Genomic DNA, 12,389 nt, shown 5'->3' on the forward strand with positions numbered 1-12,389 from the left:
GTTTTGCTGCTTCCTGTGTGCGCACTGGTTATTTTTCGCATCTCTCTCTCTGGCTCTCTCTCTCTCTCTCTCTCTTTCTCTCTCTTTCTCCCCCCCCCCCTCTCTGTCTCTCTCTCTCCCCCATCTCTCTCTTTCCCCCCCTCTCCCCCCCCCCCGTCTCTCCCCCCCCCCCCCCCCGTTACAGATATGTGGGTGTCTCGGAGGGTCTCTTTAAAGGCGTGCGTGGTAATCATATCACGTACGAGGGGATGCATTCCCTGGGCTCTGCGGATGATTTACTCACAAGAGTCAGCTTCCAGTGCGGACTTGCCTCAAGGACAAAACACGCGTAAGCAAGAATAATGCTCTCCTTTTGAAAAAGAAATGTTTGCGAGCATAGTAAAGGACACACAAGTAAAATGAACGTATGCTCGTAAAGGCCCACACGCACGCACGCGCGCTACAGAGAAGAGAGAGACATATGTCACACAGAAACACAGATACCCCAGACAAAGAAAGCCTGACAGACGCACACACACACACACACACATACACACACACACACACACACACACGCACACACATAGTGACATACACACTGATTTAGAAAAGAAGAGAGAGAGAGAGAGAGAGCATAACATGGTACTTACTTGTCTTTTTTCTGTCATTTATTTTACTTAAATTTCACAACCGTATCCACTATGTTGTCGGAACAAATACGACGGACGCAGTACATAATTTCGTTATCGTCTGCATCCTTGACAAGAGTAAACTGCATTGCCCCCCCCCCCCCCTTTTTATAACGGAAAACGTGCATATTTACGCTAAAAGGATTTGTATACTGAGATGTCCAACACTGCGTAGATGTTTTTAAAGGTCACGCGGTCTGTGTGTGTGTTTGTGTGTATTTTTCTGATTTGAATCGGAAACAAAAAAGGGAAACGTTTTTACATTGTATGATGAAGATAAAGCACACCATTTTCAGTTTTTTTTAAAATTATCTAAAACAGAATCCAAAAAGTTCAAAGTTTTCCATATTGCGATGCAGATAAAACACACATTCAAGTTAACCATTCCAGCAATTTGTCCGAAACTTTTAACGGGATCAATAAAGTAGCTATGGAATCGCCCAAAGAAGACAAAATAAGGCGTACCCGAACAACCATTAACATTTTTTTCTTATGAGTTTTCTGATATCCTCCCCCTTTACGCTACCCCCCTCCCCCGCTTCCTCTTTACCCCCTCCCCTCCCCCCTCCCCTTTCATCGCTGGCCATCCTGTCAGGTGGTCGTAATAATAATAATAATAATAATAATACGAAAATTTATAACGCGCATATATCTCACCACAAGGCGCTTCAAAGCGCAGGGCAGGTGGTCGTTGCTGAGAGGTGGTCGCCATGGCAGGTTTAACTGTACGTATTCTAAAAAGAGCATTACAATTTTTTTTTTTTTGGGGGGGGTGTGGGGGGGGGGGGATTGATGAACAAATAAATCCAGGAAGTTTTCGGTGGTCCTCTCGAGTTATTTATACACAGACCCTGAGGGAGTATACACTAATTGACTGTTTCTGTGGCAGGAAAGAGTTCAGCCGTAAAGGCGGTTTAATTCGTTTATACGGGTGTGGGTTTCTTTTTGAGGACACTGCGCTTGTGTGAAGGACTGGAAGAGACGAACAAGTTTCTCCTGGTGTTGATATAGTTAGAAAGATTGCATTCGTCGTTCGGTTTGCTGAAGAAAAAGAATACGAGGAAAGAACTCCGACGCTGAAAGGAATAACGTCCCTCTAGTCATATTCGTTAATTGATTATCATAGTTAGGCTAATAAGCATAGTTACGGAGCATTTTCGATTAAACCATTATAGGTAATGATTTGTCTTTTTGTCGCAGATAAGGATATTAACAGTAAAAACATTTACACGACTATCCCACAGGTGACTTTGCACATACCTTTAGTTATTTCAGACAAACGAAACTTTATTTTGCTTGTCGTGTCACATCTCCCGCTCAAATGCAAATAACATTTCCCGTGATCACGTTCTGGGGCTCAAGGCTGTGTGCACTGTTGGTAGAGCACTGGACTTGTGATCGGAAGGTCGCAGGTTCGAATTCGGGCCGGGACGGACACGCCGGGTCAACTTTATGTGCAGACCCAGAGACGGAAGCCATGTCCCACCCCCGTGTCACCACAATGGCACGTAAAAGATCTTGGTCATTCTGCCATTAGTGCAGATGGCTGATACCACCAAAACACGCATACACTTGTGGTCTGGGTGGCCGAGTGGTAACGCACTTGCGCTCGGAAGCGAGAGGTTGCGAGTTCGACCATGGGTCAGGGCGTTAGCAATTTTCTCCCCCCTTTCCTAACCTAGGTGGTGGGTTCAAGTGCTAGTCTTTCGGATGAGACGAAAAACCGAGGTCCCTTCGTGTACACTACATTGGGGTGTGGACGTTAAAGATCCCACGATTGACAAAAGGGTCTTTCCTGGCAAAATTGTTTAGGCATAGATAAAAATGTCCACCAAAATACCCGTGTGACTTGGAATAATAGGCCGTGAAAAGTAGGATATGCGCCGAAATGGCTGCGATCTGCTGGCCGATGTGAATGCGTGATGTATTGTGTAAAAAAAAATTCCATCTCACACGGCATAAATAAATCCCTGCGCCTTGAATATGTGCGCGATATAAATTGCATAAAATAAAAAATAAAAATAAATCCCTGCGCTTAGAACTGTACCCACGGAATACGCGCGATATAAGCCTCATATTGATTGATTGATCTCGCCAAAAGCCGCGACGGTGTAAAACTCGAATGATATAACCCATATCTTTTCCTTAAGAGGCGAAGTATTTAGCCTGTAGGACATAAAGCATTCTCACTTTCCTTTCCAAAATGGAACCAAATACCATAGTTGTCTCTGGCCATCTAGCCAGAGGCTGTATACAATCAATGCTTTCTGGGATAAGTTTTCACCGGCTTCAATTTACTCGTGAATGTCTTGTTTTGTTAGAATTAAAACGTCCCAGTACCTAACTTTGTTGTTGTTGTTTGTTTGCTTAACGCCCAGCCGACCACGAAGGGCCATATCAGGGCGGTGCTGCTTTGACATATAACGTGCGCCACACACAAGACAGAAGTCGCAGCACAGGCTTCATGTCTCACCCAGTCACATTATTCTGACACCGGACAAACCAGTCCAAGCACTAGCCCCATAATGCCAGACGCCAGGCGGAGCAGCCACTAGATTGCCAATTTTAAAGTCTTAGGTATGACCCGGCCGGGGTTCGAACCCACGACCTCCCGATCACGGGGCGGACGCCTTACCACTAGGCCAACCGTGCCGGTTACCTAACTATTCTTGTTTAAAAAAAAAAAATTGTCTGACAGAAAACAACAACACCGTTTTAGACCGTAGGCTAATTACCTGGTTAATGAGTAAGACGATGATGATGGAGACATCACAGTCTAAAGTAGAGCTTCCTGCAGAGACAGCAAAATGAACGAGTCGTAATTCACAGCGTGACACATGGCTCACACAGTAGGGGGGAACTGACCTGAACTAGTGGGGGTTTAACGTCCTCACAGGCCATTAACCTAGCTATTATGGACATGAGTGTGTTGATACCCTGAAAAGGGTGATGGTAGTAGGAAGAGAGGGGAGGAGGAAAATGATCATAACTAGCACCAGTATTAGTCCTTTGTTCACCACGTATTGTTGATCTTCGCCCTTGCAATGTTCAATTGGGCAGTGTCATACCCAAAATCAACAATCTAGCTGCTTCCTTGCAGAGACTGGAGTTGTTGTTTTTTTGGCTGATTTTATTTTGCATGTTAACGTAAAGCCTCAAATTATTTTATCGAAGTCGACTTCGCGAAGACTACTTCACAAAGCTAGCTGCATGAAGCTTTGGCATTACATTTTCGGGGAAAAAATGGACGCTCAATTAAGGACAGGCCGAGAAACTAGAGCTACATCTGCCACATTATATACATGTAGAAGAACGCCACAGAGCTAAATTTGGTGTTGCAAGCACGAGAAACCAGAGCTACATCTGCCACGCGCCGATATTGGCCTTTATGTGTCAGGTACCTGTGTCCATGTGAAAGCCTGAGCAGATCTTTGGTGGTTTACACAATACTTTTCAGACGAAGAAAGATCTTTCCATTATTAGAAACAAAACAACACGGGGACTCTTGTCTTGAATCTTACCAACTACGGAAGCTGATAAGCTATATATATATATCCCATGACCTCCCTTCTTTGTCTCTGTTACTTCAGTATGGGTATATATGTTGTATTTTTATAGCTCAATAAATACATCATGGACTCCAAAAAATATATGATAGTGCAGATTCCGATTTGGGCAAAGGACTACTTTCCTCCCGACCTTTGACCTCGCGCCGAACAATGTGACACATTTGTATGAAGTTCTAAAATCGTATTGCACGGCTCAGAAAACCATATCAGTTGCACGCAAAAATGAATCTCAGAACTGATCTGATGTATGAGATGCAATAAGCAAAAGTTTCTTTCATTATGAAAGCAATGCAGGTCGAAAAAAACGAACATTCAACTTACAAGATAACCAGATGCTAGCGAACCAAAACAAAAACACGAGTACCCTCCCCTTGCATCGTTAGCAGACGACTTTTGAGAATCTGTCGGTAGTGTGTTTTGCCGGTGTGCGCCTTTACAGCTATCAAACATCGGCTGTTTCACGTGTTTTGCGAGCAAGTCTACTCTTTTGCCTGGCTCTGCAGTAAGTCCACATATTTTTCCGTAATCCAGTCATATTCCTTCAAAATGCAATCAATCGGCGGTGACAGACGTGTCGGTCGCGTTTTCCTCACTCCCATACCAGTTTAAGTTCATCCATGCAAACACACTCGCAAAACAGTTTATCACGTAGATACATTTCAAATAGGGAGCAAATGGTTAAATCTAAACCTACATATTTGTTCCCTAAGATTTGCTTCTCTGTCAATAAGCCTAATTACACACGTTCGAGAAAAACAACGTGGAATCAATTCTGAATCGAGTAAGCCAAATGGGTCCCAAACCCGTTTCGCCCGTTCTGCCGACCTGAAACGCAAAACAAAAGAATTGTGCGCTTCAACTAAATTAATTTCTATTCGACTTCATTACTTTCTTGCAACTTATGAACCTTTACTTAAAGCTTTTAAATGGTCTGAAAGTAGTGTTACCGCGTACTTATCGATGCACTCATTCGTTTTATTTTTTCAGCGACGGTCACTTAGTTTAAGGTTGCAAAAGGGCTAAGTCTCGCTGGCAACAGTTTTACCCTGCACAGATCGCAACAGTGCCGCTAGTAGTCTACACTTTGTGTTTGATGGTAGAATGGGATATACAGATTACAACACTCGTGGTTTTTTATATGGCTTGTATTTCAGTCAAGACCCAGCGGGAATATCAATCGAGAGACACTCGCCAGAGGCTCGTGTCTCCCGATGATATTCATCCGCTGGGTCTTGACTGAAATACAAGCCATATAAAAAACCACTCGTGTTGTAACCTATACATACACACGTTATATGTCAAAGCAGCACCGCCCTGATATGGCCCTTCGTGGTCGGCTGGGCGTTAAGCAAACAAACAAACAAAATATAGGCCTACCGTAGTTTCTTTCGACCACCACTTGTTGGCGTACTACCTATATTAGGAATGCCATGAATCAGGCGAGCAAACAGAAATACGTCACGATTCCAAAGCCTCGCGGGAAGACCCGAGATTAGGGGAGAGAATTGTCAGATGAGTGACGGAGTAATGCCGTCTGGGAACCCGGTCAGTTTGCGGATAAGGGGAGTAAGCAGAACAAATTTGATTGTGGTTCAGCCGGGAATTGGAGTCAGACGGCGCAGTCTCTCCTGGATCCGAATCAGTTAAACGACTGGTTTTCTTTAAGAGAGGCTTGTCAAAGGCATAGTCCTTGCCGTGATAACAGTTCCAGGGGCGGATCACATCATTTTTAAGGGGGAGGGGGGGGGGGGGTCCAAATTTGTTTTAGGGACAGATCAACGACGCGAACCGTTAAGTTAAGGCCGCGAGGCGACTAACCTCCTTTTTCCTAAAACGGATAACATCAAGTAAAATGGAGCAATCTAGTGCAATCTGAGCTAACACACCTTCCAAAAGTTAATTTAAGAAGACAATTTGAATTAACACAAGGAATATTGACCGATCTGGTGCAATCTGAGCCAACAAATTACCCAACTACCTTTCCAAACCGTCATTGAGAAGACAAAGGCCGGCTCCTATGGGGGGTTCGGGGGCATGCCCCCCCCCCCGAAAATTTTAATAAAAACAAGGAAAATGGAGCAATCTGGTGCAATCTGAGGAGTATTTTTTCTTTATTTTCCTTTTTTTTTTAAAATCAAAATTTGTTTTTTGGCTGGGGGGGGGGGGGGGTAGGTCCGGACCCCCCCCCCCCCCTGGATTGCTATCTCAGAGTCTGGCGAGGCTTTTACAAGGGATATGACTAACCCTCCACTTGGACACATAGCACAAATTAACTACAACCTGGATGTTTGAATTCTAAGTTGAATTCATTACGCAGATTGATACTAGTGGCTTTTAAGAAATTAATTTATACAAAAATCCCAATCTGCACAGAAAGTAGCCAGGCTCTTGATTTGGGGGTATTTGTCCAAGTAGAGGGACGGTCTTATCCCATGTAAAAGTCAGACGAGGTCTGAGATGGTCAGCGGAATCGTTTACACGGGAAGGAGTGGGCCTTAAAAACACAAGAGAAACAAGAACGTTAGCCGTAAAATACTTTACACAAATTGGGTCAGTCGGTGGATGTGAAGATGTGTGTCTACTTATGTTTTTCTCGTATGAACCCCCCCCCTCCCACCCCTCACCCCAACCCCTCTTCTGTCCACCAATAACTGACAAAAGTCTAGAATCGGCGGCGGGAGCAACAGGAATGTATACTCTTCAAAAACAGTTAAGGACCGGCTATGAAATGTTCACAATCATTAAAATATTCGCCAAACATCAAGGGTTTGACAATTTATGGGAAACGTCACTTTTTTTTAATTAACGAAAGGGCAGTGAATCTTGTTCTATGAACATTTTTGGTAGGCTGTGTCACGCTAAACGTGTCAGGCGAAAAAAGTGAGGTTTTCTTTAAAAAGTGGGCAGTTTTCAAAGTCCTATGAAATCGGTGCAAGACATGGCAGGACAAAAACCAGTAATGCACGTGCTACAACAGGGTTCCACTCACAAAATGTGCTAACAAATTTGCGTTTGTAAAATGACACACTGACAAAATAATGCAATGAAACATCATGCCCCTATCTCGAACGCGGAGAGACTTGGATAAGGCAAGGGCAGTTTGATGGCTACAGGATGTTGTTTCTGCCAGGCACGTGGTTCAGAGTGTTGCAGTGTCTCCCTTCAACATCATCGGACTGAAGGAATGGCTTCAAGCAATTGTCAGAGTACAGTTACGACAGTGTTATGGTCGGCCTACAATCACGACAACAATGAAAGATCACCTCATCCAAATGAAGGCCATGCAGCACAAAAAAGTTACTGAAAAGGCAGCAGGCATCGACCATGAGCTGCCACCACACACTGTTGTCAGGAATCAAAGTGTTACAAACTGCTTACACGCTTTTAACTTCAGTGAAAGACGCCCAGTCCGCAAAACAACATTGACTGCCAACCATACAGCTGCCCACCGAGCCTGGTGCACTCAACATGTGGGGTGGTTACGTCATCGTAAGGCTCAGTTCTTGTTTACAGATGGGTTCCGCCTCTTTTTGGATCCTGCTGATGGACGCATCAAAGTCTGGAGGCGTCGTAGAGAGCGCTTTGCAGATGGTGCTGTTCTAGAACGAAATCGTATGATGGGGGCTCTGTGATGGTCTGGGGAGAGATCATCTTACGTTGTAGGACATCTCACTACCGATTAGCGGGAGATTAACAAGTGATCGCTTGCCTGAATAAGATTTTGCAGTTTTTCGTCATAAGAAATACTACTGTTGTGAATATGAAATCAGAGGGTTGTCTAGAGTAACAAGCTCTAGCGTTGTTTTCGCTGGCATGTTTGACTTGACATTTTCTGGAGACAGTCCTCGGTTCTTCAATAAAACAATACAGAAAAAAATAAATCATTTAACCTTGTCATTTCTTTATGGTATGCGTTCGAAAAAGGGGTCCTTAACTTTTTGTGAAGGGTATATATGCGTGTGGGATTATCAACACAGAATAAGCATGTACGATTACCGTTTAAATGGGTTTGTTGTTGCTGTTGTTATCTTGCTGTGATTCTTCTTGTTTTACTGCTTCGTTGTTTTTGCCATTTCTTTTCTCGTGATGCCATTTGCCATTTCTTTTCTCGTGATGCCATTTGCCATTTCTTTTCTCGTGATGCCATTTGCCATTTCTTTTCTCGTGATGCCATTTGCCATTTCTTTTCTCGTGATGCCATTTGCCATTTCTTTTCTCGTGATGCCATTTGCCATTTCTTTTCTTGTGATGCCATTTGCCATTTCTTTTCTCGTGATGCCATTTTCCATTTCTTTTCTCGTGATGCCATTTGCCATTTCTTTTCTCGTGATGCCATTTGCCATTTCTTTTCTCGTGATGCCATTTGCCATTTCTTTTCTCGTGATGCCATTTGCCATTTCTTTTCTCGTGATGCCATTTGCCATTTCTTTTCTCGTGATGCCATTTGCCATTTCTTTTCTCGTGATGCCATTTGCCATTTCTTTTCTCGTGATGCCATTTGCCATTTCTTTTCTCGTGATGCCGTTTGCCATTTCTTTTCTCGTGATGCCATTTGCCATTTCTTTTCTCGTTACAAATCAAACTGTTTTGATTAAATCGTTCCGGTAACTTTAACCTTTCTTGTTTCTTGATTCCTTGTGATTCCACACACACACACACACACACACACACACACACACACACACACGTGTCGATCATCAGAGATGCATACATATCTTTCTTCTATCTTTTTTTTTTTATTAGTATGGGCCTTTTTCTTCCCAAACCCGTTTGTTTGTTTGCAATAATTTCATTAAAGGATATGAAGTTTTAAAGACCGTGCAGGCGAAGAATTAACGTCAAGATTCAAGCGTCACTATTTTCAGGTTTACAGGGTGAAACATAATTAGTGTTGACAACACTGCGCGCTTTTCGGGCTGTCCGTATTTTTTTCTTTATCTTTTTTTGTCACGGAAAGTTCCCTCTATTTTGATTTGTTATCCGCACGAAACATTGACAGAAATAGCATGCGTGTCATCCATGCATTTCAGAGAGAGAGAAATAGGGTTCTTGAAAACGACAAAGGAAGTGCTCAGTCATGGGACCAGTCTTTAATTGAAATCTTGCAATATCACGTAGAACTAATATCCCCAGGTACCTTTTTCCCTCTCTTTTTCTGCAGGCCCAGCTGATTGTATCGCTACTTTTTTCAGGGTTGCACGGCAAACAGTGCTTCCGGTCGCGGCTAAATTTACCCACAACTCTCCGGCCAAAATGGAAGAATTGGTGACGCAAGCACGGCGAAAATGGACGAATAGCAATTTGAGAAGTTGTTAGATGTCGCTGAGGCATCACGTCACGGCATGTGCAAACTTGTTCGTTTCTGTAGCTTTACGGGTTTCTCATTGAAATTGAATTCTATTCTGAGATGCTTTGGATTTGCAAATAATTGAAACTTAAAAAAAAAAGTTTTTGTTGTTGAGGTAAACATCGTTTCTGTCTTGAAGAACCTGGCTGTGTCAGATTTGATGAAGGGTGAAATTATGAAAGTTATAAGTATTCGTGCGTGCATGTGTGTGTGTGTGTGTGTGTGTGTGTGTGTGTGTGTGTGTGTGTACGTGTATGTCCCCCTCTCTTTTTTTGTCTGTGTCTGTTTGTAAGCCGTTTTGTGTTTGTTTCAAAAAACAACAACAACAAAAAACGACAACAAACAACAAAAAGAGAGAGAGAGAGAGAGAGAGAGAGAGAGAGAGAGAGAGAGAGAGAGAGAGAGAGAGAGAGAGAGAGATTTGTGTGTGTGTGTAATTTGGAAGTAGACAGGCAAGAAATACAAAACATATCAGTAATTGATCTTAAGTCAACAAGTTTGGTTACACAACAGGAACGTTGAAGAACTTTATTTCATGGAATGTATACATCGCTACAATAATCGTGTTATATAACGCGTTAAAGGACACAGAATATTTTGGCTGTGACAATATGTCCATCATTAAAAACATTAAGAGACACCACTTTACTTTTTGTTTATGGCAACTGCCCACGGCACCATTCTTCCCTATCATCTATAGCCTGACTGCTTTTTGTACAAATTGGAAATTCTTTGCTGAATTAATTTCATAATTGGTACCTTTGTCAATACATGAAATGAATGTCTGGAAAAAACCCCACTCAATACATGAATCGGCCAGGCTTGTGATATATATTAAGAGAGGTCTGGTAAGTGCTTTTTCTCGTATGATAAGCTTTTGCACGTGTCCTCGTTGCATTCTGGTAATTGTTTCATGTCTTGTATTTTGAATAACATTTTGTTAAAACCAAGTGCTTTTTTAAAATGTGTACGTGTAATGGGCAGAATATACCTGCGCAGTTTCAGCGGCACAGACGACGCATGGCCTATTGTTTATGCCGCGATAGGGATTATGACGATTACTTGGCCTGTTTTCCTTTCATGCAACGTGCAGCGGGCTGGGATAAGCTGCAGTGCGTCGTCGGTCCTGCTGAAGTTGCATAATGTGAGCGGAGCCCCCAACCCTCTTCGACGCGTACTGTTGATGTCAAAATCTACACGTCTTGGCTACACGAACGGCTTCTGTCCCTCTGTATTTGTTCTTTCTTTCTTTATTTGGTGTTTAACGTCGTTTTCAACCACGAAGGTTATATCGCGACGGGGGAAGGGGGAAGATGGGATAGAGCCACATGTCAATTGTTTCTTGTTCACAAAAGCACTAATCAAAAATTTGCTCCAGGGGCTTGCAACGTAGTACAATAATATATATGACCTTACTGGGAGAATGCAAGTTTCCAGTACAAAGGACTTAACATTTCTTACATACTGCTTGACTAAAATCTTTACAAAAATTGACTATATTCTATACAAGAAACACTTAACAAGGGTAAAAGGAGAAACAGAATCCGTTAGTCGCCTCTCACGACATGCTGGGGAGCATCGGGCAAATTCTTTCTCGTCCCAACCAATTCTTTCTCGTGCCAACCAATATGGGACTCCCCCTAACCCGCGGGGGGTGTCTGTATTTGTTATGTGTTTGTTTGTTTGTTTGTTTGCTTAACGCCCAGCCGACCACGAAGGGCCATATCAGGGCGGTGCTGCTTTGACATATAACGTGCGCCACACACAAGACAGAAGTCGCAGCACAGGCTTCATGTCTCACCCAGTCACATTATTCTAACACCGGACCAACCAGTCCTAGCACTAACCCCATAATGCCAGACGCCAGGCGGAGCAGCCACTAGATTGCCAATTTTAAAGTTTTAGGTATGACCCGGCCGGGGTTCGAACCCACGACCTCCCGATCACGGGGCGGACGCCTTACCACTAGGCCACCGTGCCGGTTTTGTTATGTGTCTGAGTGTAAGGATGCTATTACTCCATATCAAACCCTGGCCAGATCTGGGGTGGTACACACAGTCATTCACAGGGGAAGGACAGTACCTTTAATTTCAGCTGGTTAATTTACACAAGGATACGTTTTGATAACAGTTTCTAGATGGTAAAGTTATTGTGCAATTACGTACCCATGTTACTCGTCTATTTTACCGAAACAAAAGACGGCAGGACAGAAGCATAAAGAAAACCAAACACACATGGATAAAACTTCCCTAGAAGATCTATCCACATCACTCTGAAACTCACCGAAGTTTCAAAACCATGACTATTTGCTAAAGATGTAACCCCCCCCCATGTACACTATCGAGTACACCAACACACACCTGTGCGAGTTTACACCTGGGATAAGACCGGCACGGTTGGCCTAGTGGTAAGGCGTCCGCCCCGTGATCGGGAGGTCGTGGGTTCGAACCCCGGCCGGGTCATGCCTAAGACTTTAAACATGGCCATCTAGTGGCTGCTCCGCCTGGCGTCTGGCATTATGGGGTTAGTGCTAGGACTGGTTGGTCCGGTGTCAGAATAATGTGACTGGGTGAGACATGAAGCCTGTGCTGCGACTTCTGTCTTGTGTGTGGCGCACGTTATATGTCAAAGTAGCACCGCCCTGATATGGCCCTTCGTGGTCGGCTGGGCTTTAAGCAAACAAACAAACAAACAAACCTGGGATAAGAGCAGCCTTTCAACTTTGACGTATACTGACATTTACAATTCTTCTTCCTGCGCAGAGTGAATTTGGTTGTTTTCTCTCAATAATTTTGGTGATCGACA

The sequence above is a fragment of the Littorina saxatilis genome, linkage group LG3, assembly GCF_037325665.1.
Source record: "Littorina saxatilis isolate snail1 linkage group LG3, US_GU_Lsax_2.0, whole genome shotgun sequence".
NCBI classification, from domain to species: domain Eukaryota; kingdom Metazoa; phylum Mollusca; class Gastropoda; order Littorinimorpha; family Littorinidae; genus Littorina; species Littorina saxatilis.